Genomic DNA, 9,905 nt, shown 5'->3' with positions numbered 1-9,905 from the left:
CTTGGCTGACGTTCCCCCTAAGTGTTTTTTGTTCTTCTGATGTCTGCAAAAGGTATTTATTGAGAAAGTGGTTCTGCAGCATGATGTGGGTTGTACCATTCATCCTGCCAGGGGCTGGGTGACAGGTGTGGTAATTAAGAATGGAAGAAATGCCAACAGCAGAGCAGATTGGAATAGAAGACTGATTACTGGGCTAAGCAGATTGCTTGCCTTCCTTGTGAGAGTTTCCGCAGTGTTTGGGAGCCTGGCCTATTATAGGACGTAGGCAGAAGAGACTGTAGATAAATAAATGTCTCCTTCAGGACAAATATATGATCCATATTCCTCATCATGAGGCACTGTCTAGCAGGGTCTGGCATCCAATGGCTTATGACAGTAGCTTAGTATGGAGTTGTGATAACAGTTTGCAGGCTCGAGAAAGGAACATTTACTATGTGACTAGAACTTGCAATAAGATTCAAGCAGCTTTTCTCCAAAGATACTGTAATTCAGTACCTATGCCAAAGCACAAACCAAAATGAGAAAAATTAGGAAACAGAAATCTAAAGAAAATGACCTCTCAATGTTCTTGAAAACATCAAACACTTCAAAGGAAAAGAAAATGCTTGCAAGGATGTGGGAAACTGCTTTTTCACTTGGGAAAAAGAATATATACTCAACCCGAATATTAAAGTTCCAAGGGAAAAGGACGAAATTTTTACTTTGTTTTCTTCTTGTTCTCATCGTCTCTGAGCCTTCATCTAAATTCAGTAGGGGAAAAATTTACTACCTTTTAAACAGAATCTTCTTTTCTCTGTCAAGTTGTAAATTGCTTTGAATAGCTTTTCGTGATTTTTAATTTCACCAAAATGAAATTGGTAATTATTCATGACTTATCACACCTGAGACAAAATTTCTGGAGATACAAACTAATTTAGATGTAAAATGATTTCTCTTGAAATAAAAGTTTATTTCCTAATCATGGAAAAATTTATTTTGGCTCTTTCTGGGTCTTGCAAATAAAATCAAAGTCCTGAGTAAAGGCTTTCTCCCCAAATTTTAAGGAATCTAGAGTTAGAAAATGAATGCAATTCATAGTAAGGGAATCTTTTGTTTATAAGTTACAAGCAGACTGTATGAAGTATTGATTTGCTCAGAAAATAGACATGCGTTACAGCTAGGAGCTGGCCTTGACATTGTCCTCAGGCAGGCAGATCGAAGATCCTGGGCCTCTGGTACACTGCAGGTCATGTGCTTTGCTGAAAAACAGTGAATAGTACAAATTAAAGAAGAAATAACCTACTCAACATGACATTTTATTTCTGGCTGGCAAAGTGGCTGAATCTTATTATAAAATTAGTTGTCACCATCACCATGAGTCAGGGTTGAGTAACTGTAAATGAATGTCATGAAGGGCACTGTGGTCCTTCTTGCTATTCCAAGGCAGTTTTCCCATAACTATTAAATGTCAGAAGAGTAAATAGAAGCATGCAGACATGTTAATAGAAAACTGAAACCTATGCATGCCATTAAATAAACACTGAATGGTGGCAGCTTATTTATAAGTACCTAGGTATCAAAGTATTTAAGGGTTAAAAGAAAATGTCCCAAACGTCAGTTCCCTTAAATATAGCAAATGTTACATGTATCCTTGCTCATAGATTTCTCCTTTGGAGTTGGAGAGGATCGAAGGAGATTTATTTCGCTGCCCAGGATATTGTTCTTAGATTTGTGCCTGTCCATCTAAAAAGCTTTAGGCAAATCATTATTTGCTATTACAACCCCATGAGATCTGCAGCATTATCAAATCATGCCAATAATTTTAAATGAAAAAAAGAGATAGATTTGCCATTTGATAGTTGTTAACCCTTATTGAAAACATACTGTATGCCAGGTGTAGTACTAACAGCTTCATATAGATTATGTTATTTACTGATTAACCATTTAAATAACCCAATACAGTTAGAATTATTATCTTTATTCTATAGATAAAAAATAGAAACCAGAGAACTTAGATACTTAAGTATCACAGTAAATGGTAGCACTGGGGCGGGAATCCAGGTGGCTCCAATATAGAGCCACGTCCTTGATTACTATGCACACTACTTCTACAAGGTGGTCCAATTCGGTTCATGTAGATTAAAATGATCTGCTTCATCACTTGATGAACACTTTTTAAGAAACTCTTTATTTTATATGAAAATATGCCTATACCAAAAGTGATAAATTAATAAATTAGACAGTGGTACTTTGCAATACAAAAAAAATCTCTCTACTTGACAAATTAATCCTTATACCTAGGCCTCTTAACTTGAGGTCCAGAGATGATATTTAGGAGTTTTGTGAATTTCAGCTTTTATATGCAAAATTATGGCACCATAACTTTCTTCATGTTCTCAAAGAGGTTTAGAATTCCACAATGGTAAATAGCCTATGGCCAGGTCACCTGAGAAATTTATAAAGAGGCAGAGGAGAAGGGTAAGAACTCTGTTACACAGAAGGTCCTAGAAGCTACACTGAGCGACCTCCATGAAGAGGTTAAATAACAACCATCTACCACTTCTTTACAGAAGATGCAGAGATGTTACAACAGCTCACACTTACTGAGCGCTTACCCCGTTCCAAGCACTAAGCATTTGATATTTGTAATCATGATTCACCCAGGCAGTCAGATTCCAGAACCTTCTCCTCTTATCCACTGTACAATACTGCTTCATGCTGATAAGGAGTTGACTGTGGGTGACATGGAAGGGGAAGGGCACTGATTTATCAGCTAATATTTATCACACAGTTACCAGCATCAGCATCCTTTGGCTCAATTATTACTTTTCCCTTCTCAGAGAGAGGGAGATGTGTGCTCCTGACATATGTTTGTGGGCTTTGTGGTCAAGTGCCAGCTAAAGGTTTGGCTGGGCTTATGGGAGGGCTGGAACTTGTAAAGGGAGCATGGCTGCACAGCGGGGTGATAAATGAGAGTTTGCTAAGAAAAAAGTGGGAAGGGATAAATAGAAATAGATCAGTTGAAGAATTAACCTCAGTGAAAACCAAGAGTAAAACAAGTCTGGTCCAAAGAATCGCCGTCGATTTAGATATGAAAATGGAGGGAGATCCTGGTAAATGAGCCTGATCAAAGATTTAAAAGAAGAAGCAATCTCAGGGGGTGCTGAATATAGAGCAAAGTGGGGGTGTGAGGGCAGTGGTAATGTGGAATTCTAGAGCAGAGCAATGGAGATAGTCTAGCTCAGAGACCAGGGAGACGCCTTTGCATTTGCTCCCACCAAGAGGTTAGTTCTTGTCACTTCTAAAGTGAAAATGCAAGATGCCAAGGAAGCTTCCTACCTGGTTGCAAGGATTTACCATCAGTAGGAGGCACCTCATATTAAGGCCATTGGCCCTGATTCCTGCAGCCAACGAGGGGTTGTTTTTACTTTTCGCAAGTCCTTGTGTCCTGTAAACGCCGTGACCTGCACAAGGTCACACGGCCAGTGTGTGGTAGTCATGCTGGGATTTGAGCTGAGATCTGTTTCTAAAAATCCACATTTTCCTGAGGGCACAGGGTTTCAAAAGAGGCCAGGCTGCTATTAAATATCGGGAATGTAAATAGAAATATGCAACGCTGTTCTCACCAAAATAGAATCATTATTGACCCATATTGATTAGCCTTCCAGAATCTGAGCAATACTTCTTCCAGCCCCTGAGAGCTTGATAGGAGTACATTTGGGCTAAGCTTCACTACATACATATTTCATCTTGATTGTTTTTTGACTATTTTCTTCAAGTTTCATTAAACTACTTTCTTCTCCTTCTTATTTCTGTCATCAACTGTATCATTAAACACAAAATCTCTTGATATAGGGACTTTCAGGCACTAACGATTTTGTTATGCAGTTACCACACAGAAAATCTTAATGTAGTTATTATAGAATCTTTTTCATTTCTGCTACAAATTTTAAGGTAAATATAGTATGGGAAAAATCCATTTCCTTCCTTAGACAAGTCTGCTCTCTAGAGTTCTATAAACAGTCTTCTAGGCACAGTTATCCAGAAAGCCTTGGAATAGTCCTTCTGGCAGATTTTAAAGATTTATTAGCTTCCTTTAGATTTAAGTACACTATAGATAGAGAATTACATGAAAGATGACGCACAACTTCTATTCTGTCACTTATCTTTCCTTTATTTCAAAAGCGTGTCAGGAAACAAACATGTGTTAGCATATTAAAAAACATTAGACAATGAAGCCACAAAAATAATTTGTAATTCCATCTTCCTACCGTGACCACTGTTAAAAGGTTAGTTTAGTGCCTTCTGTCTTTTTCCTCTGGCCTATTTTTTTCAATTTGGTTATAATAAAACTAGATATTTAATTTTGTATTTTGCTTTTATCTGTTAATATTATAGTTTAAGTATTTTTTCACATTATTATATAACTTCAAAGCATTATTTAAGAATTATAAAATACTATATCAAGTGAATGCGTCATAATTACTTATGGAAACTTCCACGTGATACCAGTTAGGTTATTTCTATTTTTTTTTTTTTTGCTATATATAGTTATGGATATATTCATTTATATAGATAATTTTTCTATATTTTTGTTTTATTTCTTTAGAATATGATACTAACAATTGAAATACAGGGTTAAAAAGTAAAAACATTTCTATACTTCTTGATATTACTGAGAGATATTGGGTGCTGAAGAAAACTTTGGGTGAATGAAAGCTCATGAGGATTAGGTTAAACTGTCTGACAGTATGATATAATAGAGAGAAGAAATGCACTTTATAATATGAATATGGAATGTTCACTGCGGTATTGTTCATAAAGGCTGAATTTTACTGAACTGTCTTCTGCAATATGTTAAAGTTATAAATACTGCAAAAGGATTAAAGCCTTACCTGAGAATCCTAACAGATACCTAATACTAAATTGCTTTCCTAAAGTATTTTACTGATTTACAATACACCCGGAAATGAATGATGATGACAGAATTTCAACACCTTCACAAGCATTATACAGCATTATATAGTATCAGTTTTTAAACCTTTGATAATTTAATGAGCAATACTTGGTTGTCATTTACATTGATTTATAGACCAGCTGAACATTTAACTATACATTGTATCTGGAATATATGTTTATTGCTTTTTGCCATTTATTTTCTCTAAGCGTGTTCCCCTTATGATCTACTTCTGCTTAGACTCCCCCAAATTAAAGAAGAACCCATATTTCTACCTCTCAAGAGTTTTACTGTTATCCACGGTGTTGTTTACATTTCATTTACATTGTCACCTCCTCAAGGCATGGATATTCTCTCTGGTGTTTTATGTTTTGCAAACTGCTGTGTAACATTTGTGATGCTCTATAAATAATGAATAATAAAAGTCCTGTAGTCCTCTGCCAGCAGCATTGATCAAGGGCAGCTTTCAACTGACTTCACATGAGAAGACATAAAGGAAAAAAAAAGGGAATTTTTACATGGTTTAGCTGTTTTTCTGCAGTGATCAACCAGGTTGCTGACAGGGAGGCGTCAAAAACACATACCATACCAGCTCTCAGAGGAACTCCATTTTTTGATGGATGCTCAGGGCAGAGCTCTGAACATCCAAGACAGCTACTGAAAGACCTCACTTGAATGTGTTACAGGGTGGGAAGATTCAGTACCCTTTAGTCTTTCCTCTTTATCAAGAGACTCCATGTGTGCAGATGCCCCTCATCTCAGCTACTGTATGTTGAGAGAGCTGAAATGGTGTTTGGCTTTCAATGTCAACTTTTCCATGACAGGGTTTGAGCAAAAAAGCTGCAACTTTCCCAAAAGGAAAGTAGTCAATTCACCTACTTTTCAAACAAGATCAAAACCATAAAGCTTTAATCCACTGTTTTCACCAATTTAAAAAGTTAAACTTTTTCAATTCAATGTGATGGCTAATTGTTAAAAAGATCAGGAGAAAAATGGTATAGGTGAGGGAGAGAGAGAGAGACAGACAGACAGACAGACAGACAGAAAGGCAGACATTACAGATGACAAAAGAATATTGTTAAAAAGAGAAAAAGGAAGAAATGACTCTGGGAAGGAAAAAGATATAGAATAGCATTCAGGTAAGGGAAGCGAAACTCAGGAATTTGGAGGTATGTTTGTTGCCATACCCACCTAGCTAGCAATTTCATCTGCTACCTTTCTGAATGTTTGTGCTTTTCAAACAATATATTTTGAAATATTTTTATATTGTGGTACTATAAAGCACTTTAAAGGTATGCAAAAGTAGAAAGAATAGTATAATGAAATTTGTGAATTCTTAATCCAGCCCCAACAATTACTAATACACAGTCCAGTCTGGGTTCATCTCTATACCTACTACCTGACTCCTGCATCATTTTCATGCAAACTTTAGACATCATACCATTTTAAATATTTCAGTATGAATTTCTAAGGCATAATGTATTTAAAAATATATAACCATAATACCATCATCACATCTAAAATAAACACTAATTTCTAATAATATCAAAACATCAGTGCTCAAATTTCTAATCATCTTATCAATGCTAATGCTTAATTTTGTTGTTTGTTCTTATTGTGGTTGTTGTTTCTTGAATATATATCCAGATAAGGTCTATAGAGATTGTCTGTTATATCTCTTTTAACGTATAGATTCTCTTTCTAGCTTTTTATTTTTTGCTTACAATTTATTGTTGAAGAAACCACTCATGTTGTCCTGTAAAATTTCCTACATTTTAGATTTTGCTGATTGCATTCCCAACATGTTCTTTAACATGCTTCTCTGTCCTATGTATTTCTTAAACTGGTAGTTGGATATAGAGATGTGATCAAATTCTGATTTGATTTTTTGAAAGGCTATTTCGTAAGTTGTATTCCACTAGGAAACAAATAAGTGTTTGATAGTCTGTATTTCGAGGTTGTTAGTAACCATTATCAGTGTCTAGATCCATTAATTCAGTAGAGGTTGCAAATGGTAATATTATAATTCTATGATCCATTCCTTTTTATGAGCTGAAAATTTCTATTAAGATAAACTTTTTAATCAACTTTCCATTCCTGTGGTGAATTAGTTCTCATGGAAATAGTGGTATAAATGTTTTTGTTGTTTTTGTTGTTGTTGTTATTGTTTGTTTTTTACCTAATTTGCCAAGTTTCAAAATAATGATTTGGTTCACTAACATCTCCCAACAGTGTTCAATGTGAATTAAAAAAACATTTTTATAAACTCATGTATTTAACCATAATTGATATGCTTCAATAATCTGTAGTTCTTACCTTACTGATGCTCAGATTATACTACCTTTAGCCAGTAGAAGTCTATTTAAAGTTTCCTCCTCAATCGTTTTAACATGACTTTATGGTCTTTGATAGTTTTCTTGTGTTCTGATAATGACAAGATGTTCCAAGTTCATATCATGCATTTTCTGCCCCAAACCTGGAATTCCTTCTCCAGGAAGCCCTGGTTTCTTGTCATGGGAAAAGGTATTTTCATACCACAGTCTGGGAGTTTGGGATGTTATTGCTACTGAGTAATCATTGTTCCTGGGCCTTTTCAGTAAACAGAGTTACAAAGCAAAAAGTACATATATACAAATTCATCATCAAACTTCTGATTAAATTGAGGATCACAGAGGTTTTACTTGATTTCTTCTACCTTACATTTATATCTTCTTCTTCTACACAAAGAATTTCAGTTCTTAAAATGCTGGGAATGAGAAAAGTAGACTAGTATTCATGTACTCATTTGTTTTATCCTATGATACACAAATACCAATCTCAGAATAATAATAATAATACCAACACTACCACCAAAAATACAGTTACTATAAACACTTCAGTTGTTTCTTCAGTATTTTTTGTCCTTAGATTATACCCCACTAGGAAATACATGCAAATAACTGTTTCGAGGTCACTTAGAAATAGTTCTCCATATGGTTTTACCACTATAAGTGCATATTTACTTTAAATATTTAGAGATTGATTTTTTAAAAAGTTAGTTTTGTTTCAGAACTATGCATAACATAATCATGGTTCCAAAGTCAAATTATAATACAAAGTATTCAAATAAGTCAAGCTTTTACCCCTGTTTCTTCCACTCTATTTGCTTTTTCTCTGTAAGTAACCTCCTTTTTGTAGTTTATCCTTTCCTTTTTTTTCAGTAAAACACATTTATATTCCCTCTTCCATCAGATTAAGCATTCCAGACAAGTATTTTCTGTTTTCTTTTTTCCCCCCCCACTATCATATATTCTGAAATATACTTCACAGAAATAGATGGGTTTTTCTAATTCTTTTCCAGTTGCATAGAACACCTTTGGGTGGACTACAATGGTTTATCTGTCCAGACCCCCCGATAGACGCTTCTGCTGTTTCCAGTCTTCTGCTATTGCAAATCAATCTGCAATGACTAGCCTTGATCATACGTTTCGTATTTTTGCCAGTATATACTCAAAATGAAATTTCAGAAGTTTGGTTGCTGGGATAAAGGTTAAATGAACTAGTTATTTTCTTGGTATTGACAAATTCCCCTTCATAACGTTTGCATCATCTTACCTCCCCTCTACAATATATGAGTTCTATTTCCTCATATCCATGCCAAAAGATTATGTTGTCTAACTTTTAGATGTTAACCAATCCAGTAGGTGATAAATGGTATCTCAGAGCAGTTTTAATTTTTCTGTATCTTCTAATGAGTAAGTTAGATCATCTTTCATATGATTAAGAGAAATCTGCATGTTTTTCTTTGAACTTTGTTCATTTCTCTAAGCTATTTTTCCCTAGAATTGCCAGTTTTTTCTCTAATTTTAGAAACTCTTTTTTTATATTAAATTTCTCTATATTTAGAAACTTTTTTATATTAAAATTTTAATCCTTTTTCTATAATATAAAATTATAATTATTTTCCCAATTTGTTATTTGTCTTTTTCCTTTGTTTACAGTGGTTTTTGTTTTTTATTTTTTGTGGAGTTTTCTGCCACGCTACATTTTTAATGTAATTAAATTTATCTCTTTCTTCTCTTTTTGCTACTGGATTTTGAATTATGGTAGGAAAGTTTTCTCTATTTCTGTATTATAAAGAATTCATTCATGTTTATTTCTAGTACTTGTATGGATTCTATTTTTTTATGTAAAGTTTTGGGTCCTTTAGGATTTTTTCTTTTTAACAATGTGCAACATGGATCCAAATTTATCTTTTTCTATGTATTTACATATATGCACTTATCTCAACAGTTTTATTAGATGCTCTATCTTTTCCTCTTTTGCTTAAATAAATTTTTCCTATTTAGGAGAGTTTGCACTTTGTTCCAATGGTTACCTTTATTCTAATATTTTTACTCGCCATTTTAAACCCTTTTTTGTTGTTGTTGTCTAGTGATTCCACACCACAAATATATTGAAAATTAGTTGCAACCCCTTTTTTTCTTCCCCTCATTTTTTCCAAAAATCTGATTTAAAGTAATATCCTTTACTCTTAATTAACGACTTTAAAGCAATCATCACTCTTATTCTACTTCTCATATGATCTTTCCATCTTCCTTTTCCACTTCATTTTATGGTTGTTCTTTACCTACATTGTCTCTTTTAGTGATTCTGTCTACTTTTACGGGCAAATTTAGAGAGATTCAAAAATGAGACTACTCTTACTGCCATCTTCCCAAGATTCTCCTCTGTTTATTCTTTAAATTAAAAACTAATTTAATGTTTTAGCTTTTCTAAATCAGTAGTTCTTAAAGGGATTTGTTTTGGAAACCTGGTGAGAAATTTTGGTTATCACAGTTATTAAAGGCATTTAGTGGATTGAGTCCAGGGGTACCAGACAGTCTGCAAGGCTTAGAACAGTCTCATACAACAAGGAATGGCTCCATTTCCCACTTTTGTTCCATTTACATGACTTTTGAATATTCTTTTGGGTATTTGTGTAAGTAAA

Source organism: Pteropus alecto, unplaced genomic scaffold (assembly GCF_000325575.1).
Source record: "Pteropus alecto unplaced genomic scaffold, ASM32557v1 scaffold188, whole genome shotgun sequence".
Classification (NCBI taxonomy): Eukaryota; Metazoa; Chordata; class Mammalia; order Chiroptera; family Pteropodidae; genus Pteropus; species Pteropus alecto.
This window is presented reverse-complemented; position numbering follows the sequence as displayed.